Source organism: Diadema antillarum, unplaced genomic scaffold (assembly GCF_040938485.1).
Source record: "Diadema antillarum isolate AM-2024a unplaced genomic scaffold, OU_Dant_1.0 seq00000791_RagTag, whole genome shotgun sequence".
Lineage (NCBI taxonomy): Eukaryota > Metazoa > Echinodermata > Echinoidea > Diadematoida > Diadematidae > Diadema > Diadema antillarum.
This window is the reverse complement of record NW_027271678.1, coordinates 2,153,588-2,168,865: the sequence shown is the minus strand read 5'-3', so window position 1 is coordinate 2,168,865 and position 15,278 is coordinate 2,153,588. Positions and strand designations below refer to the sequence as shown.

Sequence of the window (15,278 nt, the reverse complement as noted above, 5' to 3'; positions counted from 1 at the left end):
TGATCTTACGAAAACAGCGCATGTTAGTAAAACTGAAGGAACTACCGTGAACTAGTAAGTCAAGCTGGCAGAACTAGGGTGAATTCCAGTGAATACATAATTATTTGAATGCATTTGGTTAGGCCAATAGAAATTGAGAATTCCCCTGTCATGTGTTTACTTTAAAGCCAATCACCAGCCGCAATTTCCCCTGGTTTGGGCGCGGGAAGGTTTACCTGAGCGACGCGTCTGTCGCCTGTGCGTGGACGTACTGTGTGCATAATATACGATGTGCTGTGCGTGTATTATATGCATAGGATTTACGTGCTTGTGCAATCGTGAGAATCAGAGCCTGGATGTAATGGACGTGAGAAAATTTCTGTCTTCAAATGGAGTGGGGCGGAGATATTATTCACATTTTTGAAGGTAAGCAAACCATAGATCGATCTAATTATAACTTGTTGAGTTTTTCCAGTATTATGGGCTACTACCTCTCCGTAAACGACCATCTAAGTTACCTTACGAATAACCCCGGGCCAGGGACGCTCCTTGTAACGTTAGTGTACACAGTTAGCTATGGGGCTGGTCGCAGTTACCTTACCATAAACACCTAACAGCTAGAATCCGAGGCCGAAACTCAACTGTTAGGTGTTGGAATCTAATACTACAGTAATACTTGAGTCTTTGTGCATGTTGGGATGGGGCTCGGCCTATTCGCGGACTATAAAGTCTTTAACTTTTTAACGTTAGAAACGCATTTTTCAAACAAAATAGAGTCTAGACCAGGTTATGATTTCCAAAATTAACAAAAATGAGTGACGAATGTAACCGTCATTGACATTGTACATCTGACATTGTAACTGTGTGAGGGGGCTACTTGTACTTTTGTAGGCACCTCTAGAGCGAAGTTGAAAAAATGCCTCTCATGATACATCGATCATCAGGAGCTATCTTGCTAATAGAGTTCTAAAAGTTCTAACGTTAACATTATGCGTTTCAGAAAATATTGGGACACACTAAACTCTGAGTCTAAATTCTCCAGAACGTTAGTCGTAGGCCTAACGTTAACTACTAACAGTGTAATGTTAGATCTTAGAGAAACTAATAGAACTAGACACGGTCTAGTCTACATGTACTTAAGTTGGGGTTCTACCGAGGTAGGGCTTACTCTAAGTCTAACTGTAAAAGTCTAACCGTTGGCGTTAGTCTAAACAAGTCTCACAACCGTTGGCGTTAATTGTAGGCCCTACTCATTTATTCTATTCCAACTAGAACAGCATTAACGCGAAATAGGCCTACTATTACTAACGGGTTAGGCCCAACTAGTATTAGTAGGTAGTCTAGAACTCCGGTTAGGTCCCCACTCACCCTTCACCGCTATAGCTGGGGACTTCTTTCAACCTCCATAGACTTTGCGCATTAGTGGAGACACACACGCAGAATGAGAGGGGACCGATATCACGATTTAGCCCTAGAACGTAGTAGAAGCAGAACCTAGACCACTGTTAAACATCTAGGGCCTACATTGAACGGTTTTCCAGGATAAGCTATATCCTAGGGCCTAGGTCCGGTTCTCATTGCGGTATTATAGACCTAACGTTAGGCCTACAGTGCAGTGGTATGAACTCTACATGGACTACAAGCATAGCATCATGCACACAGAGATGATCACTGTAAAGTATGTAGAGGGAGACGTCTGGTCGAGTTTAGACCACGGTTAGAGATCGACGTATATAAAGCTGTGCTATAATTAACCCTATTTTAACTGGGGGGGGGGGGGGGGTCAAATTGACCCCCTTCTCGACATTTCACGCCACGATTCCGCAACGCGCAAAGATTTTGCCGCGTCATTTCATGACTTTTTTTCATTGAAGTCTCCCGCATATTTTGAGACCAAATTTGCGATGTCCGGGTACACCGTTTTGAAGTTACGCAATGTTTTGCATATGCATGTCAACCTGAAAACAGCTCAAATTCATGATTTCTGTGCAAATCCTATGCAAATTGTGGTTTGTTTGTTGTTGTTTTTTTGTTTAATTGATATAAATTAGATTATTTCAACTTTTAACCATTGAAATTAATCAATTCTAATGTAGATAAGCTTGAAAAAGTGCCTGCAACAAATTTTGGAAAAAAAAACAAACAAACAATGGAAAATAAAAGATCGAAAAAACAGTAAAATACATGAAAAATTAACAAAACAATAAAAAAACAAAAGAAACTGATTTTGACTGCGCTATTTTTTTAAAAGAAAATTGTTTGATGTGTCTTGAGGAACTCTGACACAAAAATTTAGCAATCCTTCAGTCTTTTTGTTGGAGTTATATGTAAAAATATAATTTCATGCATAAATTTGCATAATTAATTTATTCAAAAATATAAAATCAACATTTTTTCTATTGTATGACCGTGTAATCTTGTAGTTGACATCCGGCTCTATTTTCAGGCAAAATTTTGCGGCGATCGCGCGATCGGCGGCCGAGATCTGAAGGGGGGTCAAATTGACCCCCCCCCCCCCCCCCCGTAAAAACTTGGTCTCCAATAGCCCAGTTGAAATAGGGTTAATGCAATAGACTAGAAGCGTCTAGAAACTCTACATTGCTATTGAGTCGACAGCCGAATCACTGACACTGTGTTGCCAGAAGGTGATCTCGATTGATACGGTAATAAAAAAAAAATGGTGAAATTTGGTGATTTATATAATTGTGATGACCTATGTAGTAAAAAGGACTTTTATTTGCCACCACATTCGAGCATCCACACAGCTGGGAGAATACCATAGTGCTATTGCACTCCCACGTCATGTGTGGCAATCATCTAAGTAAGAAATACGATGCATGCACTGTTAAGTGTTAGTCCACTGTGACATCACACTTCTAGCTGAAGATCAACGTGCTCACACATCATGGAGATCGATCCCCCTTTTAGCAGACGACAACGGGTACTATATTTGAACATTGTTTTTTATGAAAGTTACAGGTGACCTTAGGCATTGAAATTTGGCAGAGATCATCTTTGGGTCTTTCTAAATATGCTGATCGATGTAGCTAAAAAGTAATTTCTAGCTTTTCTATTGATGCACACTTAGTATTTGTGTGGACAAAACGGAACTGCATATTGTCTTGTGGAGATGAGTTCTAAATCCATTTCTGAACATTGTGTTTTCATGCTTTCCTCCAGATAAAAAGACGTAACATGACAGTTCTTCGGGAGTGATGGTGATTTAAAGGAACTCGGTATAGGGGTCATCATTTGGAGAACGAAGACAGATTGATAGCTGTACAGTCTCTGTCACACCACGAGGGTGCAGATCACCAGATTGAAGAAGTACATGTAACAGATGTGGCCAACGACTAGCCATTGAATGCAGGGTTGACGAATGCTGGAAACACCGGGCCAACATCAGCGAAGGAGCCTCTGAGATATGGACTTCCATTGCACTAACCCTGCTGTAAGCTATTCTGTTGTTTTCCACGATGATTAATGAAGGGAGACTAGTTTGAAATTGATTCACATTTATTTTACATTCTAGAGTCTCAGTAATTACATAAGAGGCTACATTAAGAGACTGAAAGCTTTGTTGGTTTTGTTTTGTTTGAAGAAATGATTTTCAAGTATTAATTATTCTTCATGGAGCAGTTTTGGAGCTGTCCTTCTCTCTGAAAATGAAAGCCTTGAGAGGTTAGTACTCGTATTTAAGAAAAATGTGTACTTGCTGTATCGACAGAAGTGAAAACCATGTTATGGTCAGTCTTGAGTTGTGTAAGTAGAGCTGAACGTTGCTTATGGCAAATATGTATATTAAATGATTTTGCACTTCAAGTTTATAATGTAAACTGGAGGGACCTATTATCCTCATGCCATAATTTGTATGATTTGTAAAACCTTTAAATTTTACTTATTTGCCCAGGAATTCAACACACACATCACTCCAAGGGGGAGGAGATACTTCAATAGCTGATGGAAGGAGTTCTGACTGCTCCAAGGAGACACCTGCTTATCCAGATCATCGTAGCATATTTCTTGTTGATAATGGAAGCAGAAAACTGTACAGCGTAAGTTCAATTGTTTGAATACTGGTCTGGAAAACCAGTTTCCCATTGTCATGTCTTGTACTATACATTTCCATGCAATATAGCACCATCTAATTTGCCTGTTCACTTTTGTTTTTGTATTCTCAAATATAGAGAATAACAGTCTAAAATGTGCCCCCCCCCCCCCCCAAAAAAAAAAAAAAAAAAAAAAAAAATGAAGGGACCGGTAAGTATAACGTTGTAAATGAAGTGATGGTTATAGATTTAAAAATAAAGACTGATATACTTGTATGAAACATGTAAACAGAGTGTACCTACAAGACTCCGCGCTGACTTATTTTCTTGGTAGCCCCATTGGGCCACATGTAAATGATAATAGTCCTAATACTTATGATATAATTATAATAATGATGAATAAAAAAAATGGAAATTGATTTGCCATAAAGTTCGATGGATAATCACATCTTGTATTTTTCTACTAACTGTGCACATCCACACTTAACCCATCTGCATGAAATTTTCATTTGTATTAACTGATATTTGGTGTAAGAAGCACATGAATAAATGTACTTGAAACAGCGGTACTGAATAGCAATAGAAATTAATGCCAAGAAAAAAAAACATGAAAATAGTTCAGCCCCTTAAAAGATTGAAATGAGGGTCAATTTTTTGATGTTATATATTTGCTTCGTAGAATATGATTAACATTCTTCTTGCTTCCTTTTTAAATTCAGATACCCAAGTAGTGAGCAAAAGACGCGTTGAAGCCAAGGCAGTTGCGATGCAGTACCCCACTTTGTGAGACACCACACAAGGTGCACAAGGATATGTAAGTTTATACTCATAAGTTTATGTGATCTACAACTTTTTAGCCCTCTTTAGCAGAAAGCTTAAGTGACATACATGGTATCTTATTCATCTAGCTTGCAAAAACTTGAACATTTTCAACTTTTCTCCAGAGATAGTGGACAGAATTCAACCATACTAGGAGTTGATCATCCTTGTTTAGTTAGGGGGCAAGGACCCAAAGTTGTTCAGGATATGGTCATGAGCCCCCCCCCCCCCCCCCCCCCCCCCCCCCCCCCAAAAAAAAAAAAAAAAATGGCCTTTACAGGGAAATTAATTGCATCTATGTCTTAATTAAATCATTGGGCAAATATACAGGCAATGTGGGGGCTTTTGATAATCTTTGATGTACATGTTCATAGATGTCTAATAAATTTTGTGTGCAGATTGGTCTGATTCCATGACTTAGGTTGGATGTACGTAAACTCCAACGTAACGTAATGTAACGTAAGCTCCAACATGCCAGTTGCGCCGTTCATTTATTATAAACCTATTCTCGTTTTCTTCCATAAGAATGCCACTACATGTATTTCTACTGCTATCAGATCTTCATCAGTTATAGTCAACTCTGTGCCAAAGTGAAATTTGTTGAGACTCGAGAAAAAGCTTTGACCTACAATGCATTCTTATATTTCAGGAGTACCTGTATGACAAGGATCTCGGGATTCATTGAGTATCGTTTGGAGACCTTGAGGAGCTATGACACCACTCATCAACTCAGGCAGAGAGAGAGTAGTTGCAGCTCCCACCAAGCCCCTGACTGAACACAATTCCAACGTTAGATTAGAAGCCCAACGAGAAGAGACAGCTACCATCGGTGTATAGGCCTACGTACATATCCTTGCTTTTTCCTCTTTTGAGATACGTTAAATGCTCCTCTGAAGTTGGAACTTACATTCTTGTTGAAGAGTCAGCCTCATCAGGCTCATCTGTAGTTGAACATGAAGCTGTTACCAGGACATACTGCAGCACTTCAACACTAAAAGTAGAACAGGGCTCGTCGATGAAAAGAGTTTGTTTTGAAACTTCAAGCTGCCCTGAAAACAATCTTATTATAGGGAAGATTTTATTTTCCCAAACAACTGGCAGTATTCACCAAATATTGTGATGACACAAAACGATCCAAATTCTGTATGTTCATCCATGCTTCCTTCCATGTGTCCATCTGTTACAGTTTCAGTAACTTTTTTGAACTTCAATCGTAACCAAACTTGGATAATAGGTGCACTATGGTAACTTTCCCCTTATGACACACTTTGAAGTCACATGACAGGGTCAAAGCCTCAAAAGTAAAAAAACAAGGTCATTTGAGGTATAATTGTTAGTTTATTTTGGTTAACTGTTTCAAATTTTGTCAATTAGTGCTAGTTGATATTTAATTTGAATATTAGATGATCAAATATCAGTAACACAATAAACTGCCTTTAGTCAGAAACTGGCTTTCTGGTGAAAAAAAAAATTGATCTATTTTTAGGACAGAGACTGGTCGATCCATGTACTGTTTTCAAAATGTGGTCTTAACAACTGCTAGTGAAGTGGGTAATGTTCATTGTGTCTATTTTAAACTCAACTGAGCCAAAGGCTTGAGTGAGCTATTGTGATCGATCGCTTTTTGTTCGTCATGCGTCGTGCATAGACTTTTACATTTTCATCTTCTTCTCAAGAACTGGTGGGCGGATATCAACCAAACTTGGTGGGGATCATTCTTAGGGGGTAGGGACCAAAAGTTGTTCATGTGGAGCATGTGGCCCAGGGGGACAGCCCCAAGGGGAAAAAGGGGGTAATCTTTAAAAATCTTCTTCTCCAGACCCCAAAACAATGCAGTTAATATGTTATTTGTAGATCTATACATTTACCTATAAAGAATATAGTTTGTTCATGGAAAGACCCAAGTTTCGGTGGTGGGGGCCAAGGGGAAAAAACACATGTCCATCTTCTTCAAACCGGAGTCCAGATTTCAGTCAAACTTGGTTGGGATCATCCTTAGTGGGTAGGGTCCCAAGGTTGTTCATGTTGAGCATGTGGTCGAGGGGGGGGGGGGGGGGGCAAGGGAAGATGGGAGAAACTTTTGTGCTCCAGATCCAAAAGCATTATAGGCAAGATATGGTGTATGTGGATATCTTTATAGGTGAAGAATATACGTTCATGACAATGCCTCAATACCTATGATAACCTCCTTGGAGCTCGGGGGGGGGGGGGGGGGGGGCAGAGGATAGGGCCCCTAAGAGAGGAAAAAAAAATCTTGCTCTCTAGACCCGAAAGCATTACAGTCAAGATACGTTTTAAGTAGATACCTTAAAGGACAAGTTCACCTTCATAAACATAAGGATTGAGAGAATGTAGCAATATTAGTAGAACACATCATTGAAAGTTTGAGGAAAATCAGACAATCCGTTCAAAAGTTATGAATTTTTGAAGTTTTTGTGCAGCACCCGCTGGATGAGAAGACTACTGCAATGTATGAATAACTTAGATGTCACATGCGTACAACAATATAAGGAAAATATAAAGGGAATTTCACAAAATTCCATCTTTTGAAAAAAGTACACATTCCCCTGACTCGTTACCGACAAATGTTATGGGTAATATCATTCCCCCTGCCTTTAGAAAGAGGCAAGTCAAGTACTCTTTTATTATGCGAAAAAAGTGAAAATATGTTGAATTTCTTTTACATTTTCTTTATATTGTTGTACGCATATGACTCACAAGCTGTAGTAGTCTCCTCATCCAGCGGTTCCAACACAAAAATTAAAAAAATTCATAACTTTTGCATCGATTGTCCAATTTTCCTCAAACTTTCACTGATGTGTTCTACTAATATTGTTGCATTTTCTCAATCCTTATGTTTATGAAGGTGAACTTGTCCTTTAAAGATAAAGAATATTCATGAAATGTTGTTCATGACAATACCTCGGAAAACCCCTTTGGACAGACTGTTTTGTGTACTAACATCGGTCTTGTACTAGTCTGATTTCATACCTTGATACCACCTTCAGAAATGCATCCTTTCTGTACAAAATGGCGTGATATAAAAAGAAAGTCAAAATCTGAAAATTTTAGAGAATTTGTTCCGTTTGTTGTATTTTTAGATCAGATTAATACATTACATGTACCTACATTTGTATTGGATGTTACATCACTGCAAGCCTCATTACATCTTATTCTTATGGACAGTAATGTGTTTGTGTGTGAAAGTTTATGAAATATACTCTGTAATAACGAAATTGTATAGGAACCACACACATTATCTCAATGAGTTATTACTATATGCCTATGTTATAATCATTTGTAAGAAAGCAACCAGTGTCAGATTTCTCTAATTAAATTCCAAAATACATGTACTGTACATTTAGTACACAATCCTTGGGAATGAATTTCTGCTTTAGTTTCAGAATTTGCCTTGCGGCTACTCCTTGACACAGATTTCGAGTTGTATAGCCACATATAATTTATAGTTCTTAATACACTGTACAATAAAACATGCGTTATGAAGCTGAACTAATGAGAAGGATGAGAAAGACTCAAATCAAGTTTGTAGCCCATATTATACCAAAATTATGAATTATAATAAATTTGCTCTCATAGTGTTAAGTTGACTTGGTCATATGATTAAAGCTTTTATGACTTGATTTGAGATAATTATCATTGAGAAATTTATAATGCATTTGGAGTTGGATTATTATACCTGTCCTAGCTGTAAGAAAAAACCAAAATCAACTGCCTAGTTCCTAGTATAGCAAAGTTATTCACATAATTAAAAAAATCGCTCCCATAGACTTGTGTACCGTTTCTCTCACCTCCCCCGCACCTTCATCGTTTTTTTTATTCTATCACTTGCCGTGTCACAATTTCATGTGCTTAATGAGCTCATATAACAATGAATCATAACATTTTTTTTTTTTTTTTGGGTCCACCCTTTTGGGTTGCAAGTTCACAACACATGGCCATTTACGGGTTCAATTTTATATAAATGTTGTATATAAGGAGATATGCAGTTGTAGAGCTCGACTCTTGATTTATTTCATGCTTCCCATTGTGCATTGAGTGTTTTTATGTAACCCTGTATATTCATATGTGTATTCAATGCTGCAATTCAATTTCTTTTCAATTATGTAAGATTCATTTGTGATATTCATGATGCCTACATTAATTTGCTGCATTCGTTGGATGAATAAAATTTGAGATTTTTAACCTGATATTATTGCTTTTGTTTTAATGTATTTTCGTCACAGTTACATTATCTGCATACATGTAATTTCATTTCAGATTCATCTCCGAGACCTTGACTAGCTTTCGCTTGTCACGCATGCTGCACTAGGTTTGGTGAAAGCTAGTCAAAAGGGCCAGACCAGCAATAAGCTAGTCTAGCTGTTTGTACTAGCTCTATGTTAGTGTAACTTGACACCATCTACACTAGTTTAAAGCTAGTCGTTTTCTAGTCAAGCAGCAATGACTAGCCTTACTCAGCATAGTCCAGCATCCATTACAAGTCTCATGCTAGTCCAGCAGTCATGACTAGCATGGAAATCCAAAGCTAGTAACTTAGTTCAGCAGACATGACTAGCTTTGTGCTAGTCCAGCACTCTTTGACTATCTTTTGCCTAACTAGTCCAGCAATCACTACTAACATGATGAGTAGTTTTATGCTCATTACTAGCTTGATTTCCCTAGTCCAGCAGTGTTAACTAACATCATGACTAGCATTATGCAAGTCCAGAAGTCATTACTTGCCTTGGCTTACCAAGTCCAGTAGTCATTACTAACTTCACGGTAGTCCAATAAGCAAGTCAAGCTAGCATTACTAGAATAACACGAGTCCAGGGTGACACCATCTGGACTAGCTTCTTATTAGTCCTGCCTACCAATTTAGGTTGTGTGTGTAGAGCAGTGATTCAGGATGGTGTAAATGCATGTAACTCATTTTTCACCAAAGTGTGGGTTAACACTATAATGCACCGACCCCTTCAATTGTACTATGATCAGAACGTACTGAAGAAATGCTACGTTTCAGTCATAACAGACGGACGGAACACTGCTGTGAGCTGGCTATAGCACAAGTAATCCCCCAACCCTTCCCACTCCAAACAAAGCCAAGATCCACAGAAGAACCGTTTGCAATGAAATTGTTTCGCGCATCTCCCTTGGAAAAGTGAGAGAGCATGTAATTGATTAAAATAAGTAGCAATAGGGTTTGTCATCCCCTAACCACCCGTAATTACAGATTTAAGACATTTTTTTTATAAGTTCCATGACATTTCTTCGTGCGACAAGTGCTCCAATGAAATATCTGTACAATAAACGTCAAAAAAGATTCTATCGACAAATATAATTCTTAATTCTCACATCAAACTAAATCTAAAACCTTGAGGTATTCATAATCAAGAGTCTTGGAGAAAATAACACCGGAACAATACTCGCAGAAGCCAATGTGTCATTATTTTACCTCATAGTCAATTACGTAATGTTTACGCATTAATTTTGAATTCAAGGAGCAGAAGTGAGCTATTGATATCTGTCGTATTAATGGATAAAAGATTACAAAAAGTTGTTATTTTTTGACAATTTATTACAGGATTAGTGTAGAACCGTCAAGTGATACAGATTCCCTTCTGAGAGCCATTGCCAATGAAATCCAAAACAATGAAGTCTTCGAGGCCCTTGGGAAAGAGTTGGATTTCTCTATGGGAGAAATCAGGAACTTCATACGAATTAACAGCCGCTACCACGTAATTACAAACGATGGAACATTGCGCATGCTTCGTAAGTGGAGTCACAAGGTGAGTCCGGCGTCACTTCTATCAGGCCTGAGAGAAGCTCTGATGAGAGCCAAGCTTGTTCGGATTGCTGAAACACATCTACCATCAGGTAAGTCATCACACTCTTATACCCATTTCAAGATTAAATGACATAACAGGGATGCAATTGCACCATGTAGTTCAGAAATGGGCATAATAACATCCCTTTTTTAGATTAAAAAATGATTCGGAATTTAAACAGGTATCATATGCTTAAAAGGATTGTATAGTTTTGGTTGAGACCTAATTTCAGGTTCATACCATTTTTATGTGAATTTGAATTTCATTTCATTTTTTCATTTCAATTTTCATTTGATTTAATTTAATTTCATTTATTTGGCAAAATATAAAACAACATACAACATGCAGGTCATTACAAAGAAACAAATACATGCCAGGACTCCTAAAGAAGCAAATTTGTGCTTGTGGCTGGAGCCCTCAAAACAAAAAAAAAAGATAAAATACTGTACATAAAATCAACCAACACTATGGACCAATACATACAGAAGGTTAGTCCAAATTGATATAGCACATAAATATGTACTTAAGTCATCTGTTATTGACACAAAAACATATCTTAGCTTAATTTGTTGGCAGACACACACATACGCACACACTCGCACATCCCTCCGTAGTATACAGAGAAAAAGAGATGAGAAAAAGAAAGGTAGAGAAAGAAAGGAAGTCTAGTCAGTCATAGATAACATCTGTCTAAATACACTCTGTTTATATAATACTTTAAATCTGGAAAATGTAGTGTTAGATTTAAGGTCACCATCAATAGAATTCCATTCCTTGACACATGTAAAAACGTATGGATTGCAATCTTAGACTGGAATACGTAAAAGGTTTACGAAAATTGTACCGGTCCCGGGTGGGATATGAGTGGAATGAGGGATGAATATGGAATATTTTTCTGAACACATCGGGCAACGTATTTTGATATTTAAACATGAGCAACAAAACATTCAGCTTGACCAGATCAAAAATTTGAAGCATCCGAAATTGCACAAAGAGTTGTGAACTTGGACAAGTAAAATGACTATTGCCTATATTACGTAAAGCTCGTTTTTGAAGCATAATTTTCAATCTGTTAATGTGTACTTATCATGCTTCCCCATACTTCATTGCAGTAATTAAGATGAGGTAAAATTATTGCATTATATATATCTACAAGATATTAGAAGGTAATACAATTTGTAATTTGGATAAAATACCTACATTAATAATAATGATAGTGATAGTTATAATACTAATAATAACAAGAATGATGTTAATAATGATGATAATGTACAGTCTGAAGCAGAAAAAGAAGGACAATAATGATTATGATAATGATTATAATAAAAATGTACAGTCTGGCGAGGCAGACAAACGGGTGGTTCTATGATCCATATCAAACCAAGGTTTGGTGATAAAAACAGAAAGAAGAGAGCAAACGAAGACGAAAATATTTTATTTCTCTCAGCACAATAGTAACAAAAACACTAGGGGTCTATATATCAAGTAGTCCTACTCAGCACAAGAATACGTATGTTAGTGCAGTGAAGCAGTTTTGGACAGTTTGCGCAGGACTGTCTTCAGAAAAGCTTTTCATCAAGAGCAGAAAAATGGGGGAAACAGATTTTTACAATTCTTAACAAATTAACACTTCCGCCTCCCTTGGTTGATCATACCTTTATTATGACTCTACTCTCTCCTCTCTCCTAAATAATAATAATAATGTTAGTAATGATAATAATGATAATAACAGTAACAATAATACACTGAAATAATGATAATAATACAATAGGCCAATGCAAATGAACGGGGAGGGGGTGCTATGATCCATAACTTAAGAGTGGGCGGAAGAGACACAAACAGGTACTGGATTGTTTTGATGTTTAAAATAAAATAGCAATGATAATAAAACTATTTGAAACGTCTATCAGTCGTAGAGTAACCTTGACATGACGGAAAAAAAAAGATATTCACTATCCTTGACCGATAAACTTCTTTCATTTCATTTCATTTCATTTCATTTCATTTATTTCCACTTTCACAATTGGTTTACAAACTTTGCATAAAAAACAAACAGACAGACAAACAAACAAACAAAAATACATAGTGTCAAATATGATAGTGGCGGAATCATGAGAAGCACAAAGTAGGCTTATTGAAAATGATCCCTTAAGAAATATTGTGATGTAAATATATGTAATCATTTATAATTATTGGTTTGTATCTGAGTTGAAACAAACATGAATGCAAAATACGATAAGATTTACAACTTGAATAAAAAAAAAAACGGATACGTGTAGATATGAAAGTAGAGAAGAAAAGAAGAAAACTCCATATTCAACTATTCCTCAACTTGTAACTTAATTGCATCAAAAAGATGCTGTTTATACAATCTTTTAAATTGTCTTACGGTCTTACTGATCCTGAAAACTATATTTAAATTAATCCATAAAATAGTACCTTTGTAAAATATTGATGACTGCGTACAAGATGTGCGATTTAATGGGGGATGAATACTCTGAGCGTTTCTGGTATTATAATCATGAATTGAACTATTGAGAGTAAAATAATCAGAAAATACATCAGGGAGAAAACTATTATAAAGTTTAAACATGAATATTGCAGACTCTAATGAAATTAAATCTTGAATGGGTAATATTTGAGTTTCTAAAAACAGAGGTAAACTGGGGGAAGCATATGTTGAATTGGTTATTAAACGCACTCCCCGGTTTTGTAATTTATGTATTCGATCAATATTCTTATTAAACGTGAATCCCCATACAATATTGCAGTAATTAATATGTGGTGAAATCAAAGCATAATACAACATTTTAAGGACATTTCTAGGAAGATACTGTAATATATACAAAACCCCTATGTTTCTTGATATAATATTGGCTATGTAATCAATATGATAATTCCAAGATAATCTTTCATCTATAATTACTCCTAAAAATTTTGTGCTTACAACTTTATCTATTTTCATATTCTTAAAATACAATTGCAAATTGCGGTCTGTTATAATTCGCAAACCAAATGAAATATAATGAGTTTTATCTATATTCAAACTCAACTTATTGGCTTCCATCCAATCACTAATATTACACAATTGTCTATTAACAATATCAAACAGTTTACATGGATCTGAGCCTTTACAAAATACACTGGTATCATCAGCAAATAAAACATAACTTAAATGTTGAGTTGATAAAGGTAAATCATTTATATATATAAGAAAAAGAAGAGGACCTAAAATCGATCCTTGTGGAACACCACAATTAATTGATCTGATGTCAGATTCAATTTCATTAACTACAGTCAACTGTTGACGATCTTTAAGGTAACTACTTAAAAGTTTGAATGGGGGGCCACGTATACCATAATAATATAATTTTTGTAATAAAATGAAATGATCTATAACATCAAAAGCCTTAGTAAGGTCAAGAAATATTGTTACAGCATATTCTTTATTATCAATAGCATCATTTATTTTTTCCACAAGATCTAATATTGCTGTGGCTGTTGTATAACCCCTTCTAAATCCAAACTGACTTTTTATCAAAATATTTTGTTTATCTATAAACTCAATTAATCTATTAAATATACATTTCTCTAATATCTTTGAAAATATAGTTAACACCGATATTGGTCTGTAATTATTAATATCATTACGGTTACCCTTTTTATGAATAGGTGTTACACGTGCAATTTTCTTTTTGATGGAAAAAAAAACCAACAGACATACAGTCATTGAAAAGAAAACTTAATGGTTCACATATAACAGAAATTGCAAACTTTATAACTTTTATATCTATACCATCTACACCTGAACTTACATTACTTTTCATTTCCTCTACAATCGTTATTATTTCTTGTTTTGATATTGGCTTACAAAATATACTATTTTTGTTAGGAGATTTCAAATATTTATCATATGAATTTTCATTTCTGTTATCATTACAGATCTGCAGTTTCTCCTCAATACTAACAAAAACATCATTAAAACAATCAGCAATATTTTTATTATTTGTTATTTTTTCATTCCAAATCTCAAGACTTTCTATTAAACTACTTTTGGTATTTCTTGTACCTTTTAAAAGATTATTGATAATTTTCCATGTTGATTTAATATCATTTTTCACTTGATAAAATTTTTCATTGAAATATTTCTTTTTTGCTTGTCTTAATCGAAGTGTAACATAATTTCGAAATTTATTATACACCTCTTTTCTATAAAGGGTTGGTTTCTTAACATATTTTTTATACATACTTAATTTTTTACGACAAAGCTTAATAAAATCCTTAGTCAACCTTAATTCCCTTGATTCATCCCCATGTCAATGAATAAAATAGAATAATAATAAAACCGAATGACTATGATCTCCCCTCCCAAAAAATAACAATAACAATAACAATAACAATAATAACAATAATGATAATGATGATTATTATGATAATAAAAACAATGAACAGTATCACTGAGATAAACGGGTGGTTCTAGATCCATCAAACCAGGTTTTGATTATGAAAACAGAAATGAGGGAGCAAATGAAGACGAAAATATTCTCTGTGTATTTCTTCTCTCATAACATGGTTGCAAAAAATATCAAAGGAAAAATACGAA

General features: G+C 35.7%; 1 long non-coding RNA gene across 2 annotated transcripts; it reads left to right on the top strand.

Annotated features, from left to right (window-relative positions):
• Nucleotides 1-287: 287 nt before the first annotated feature.
• LOC139739222 (uncharacterized) lies at nucleotides 288-5,710 on the top strand. Of its 2 annotated transcripts, XR_011711503.1 has the most exons (5): nucleotides 288-405; nucleotides 3,160-3,430; nucleotides 3,890-4,034; nucleotides 4,748-4,842; nucleotides 5,497-5,710. It is a non-coding gene; the product is annotated as an uncharacterized lncRNA (long non-coding RNA). The 2 variants fall into 2 exon arrangements; XR_011711502.1 differs by lacking the exon at nucleotides 288-405 and having other exon boundaries at nucleotides 2,503-3,430.
• Nucleotides 5,711-15,278: the final 9,568 nt, after the last annotated feature.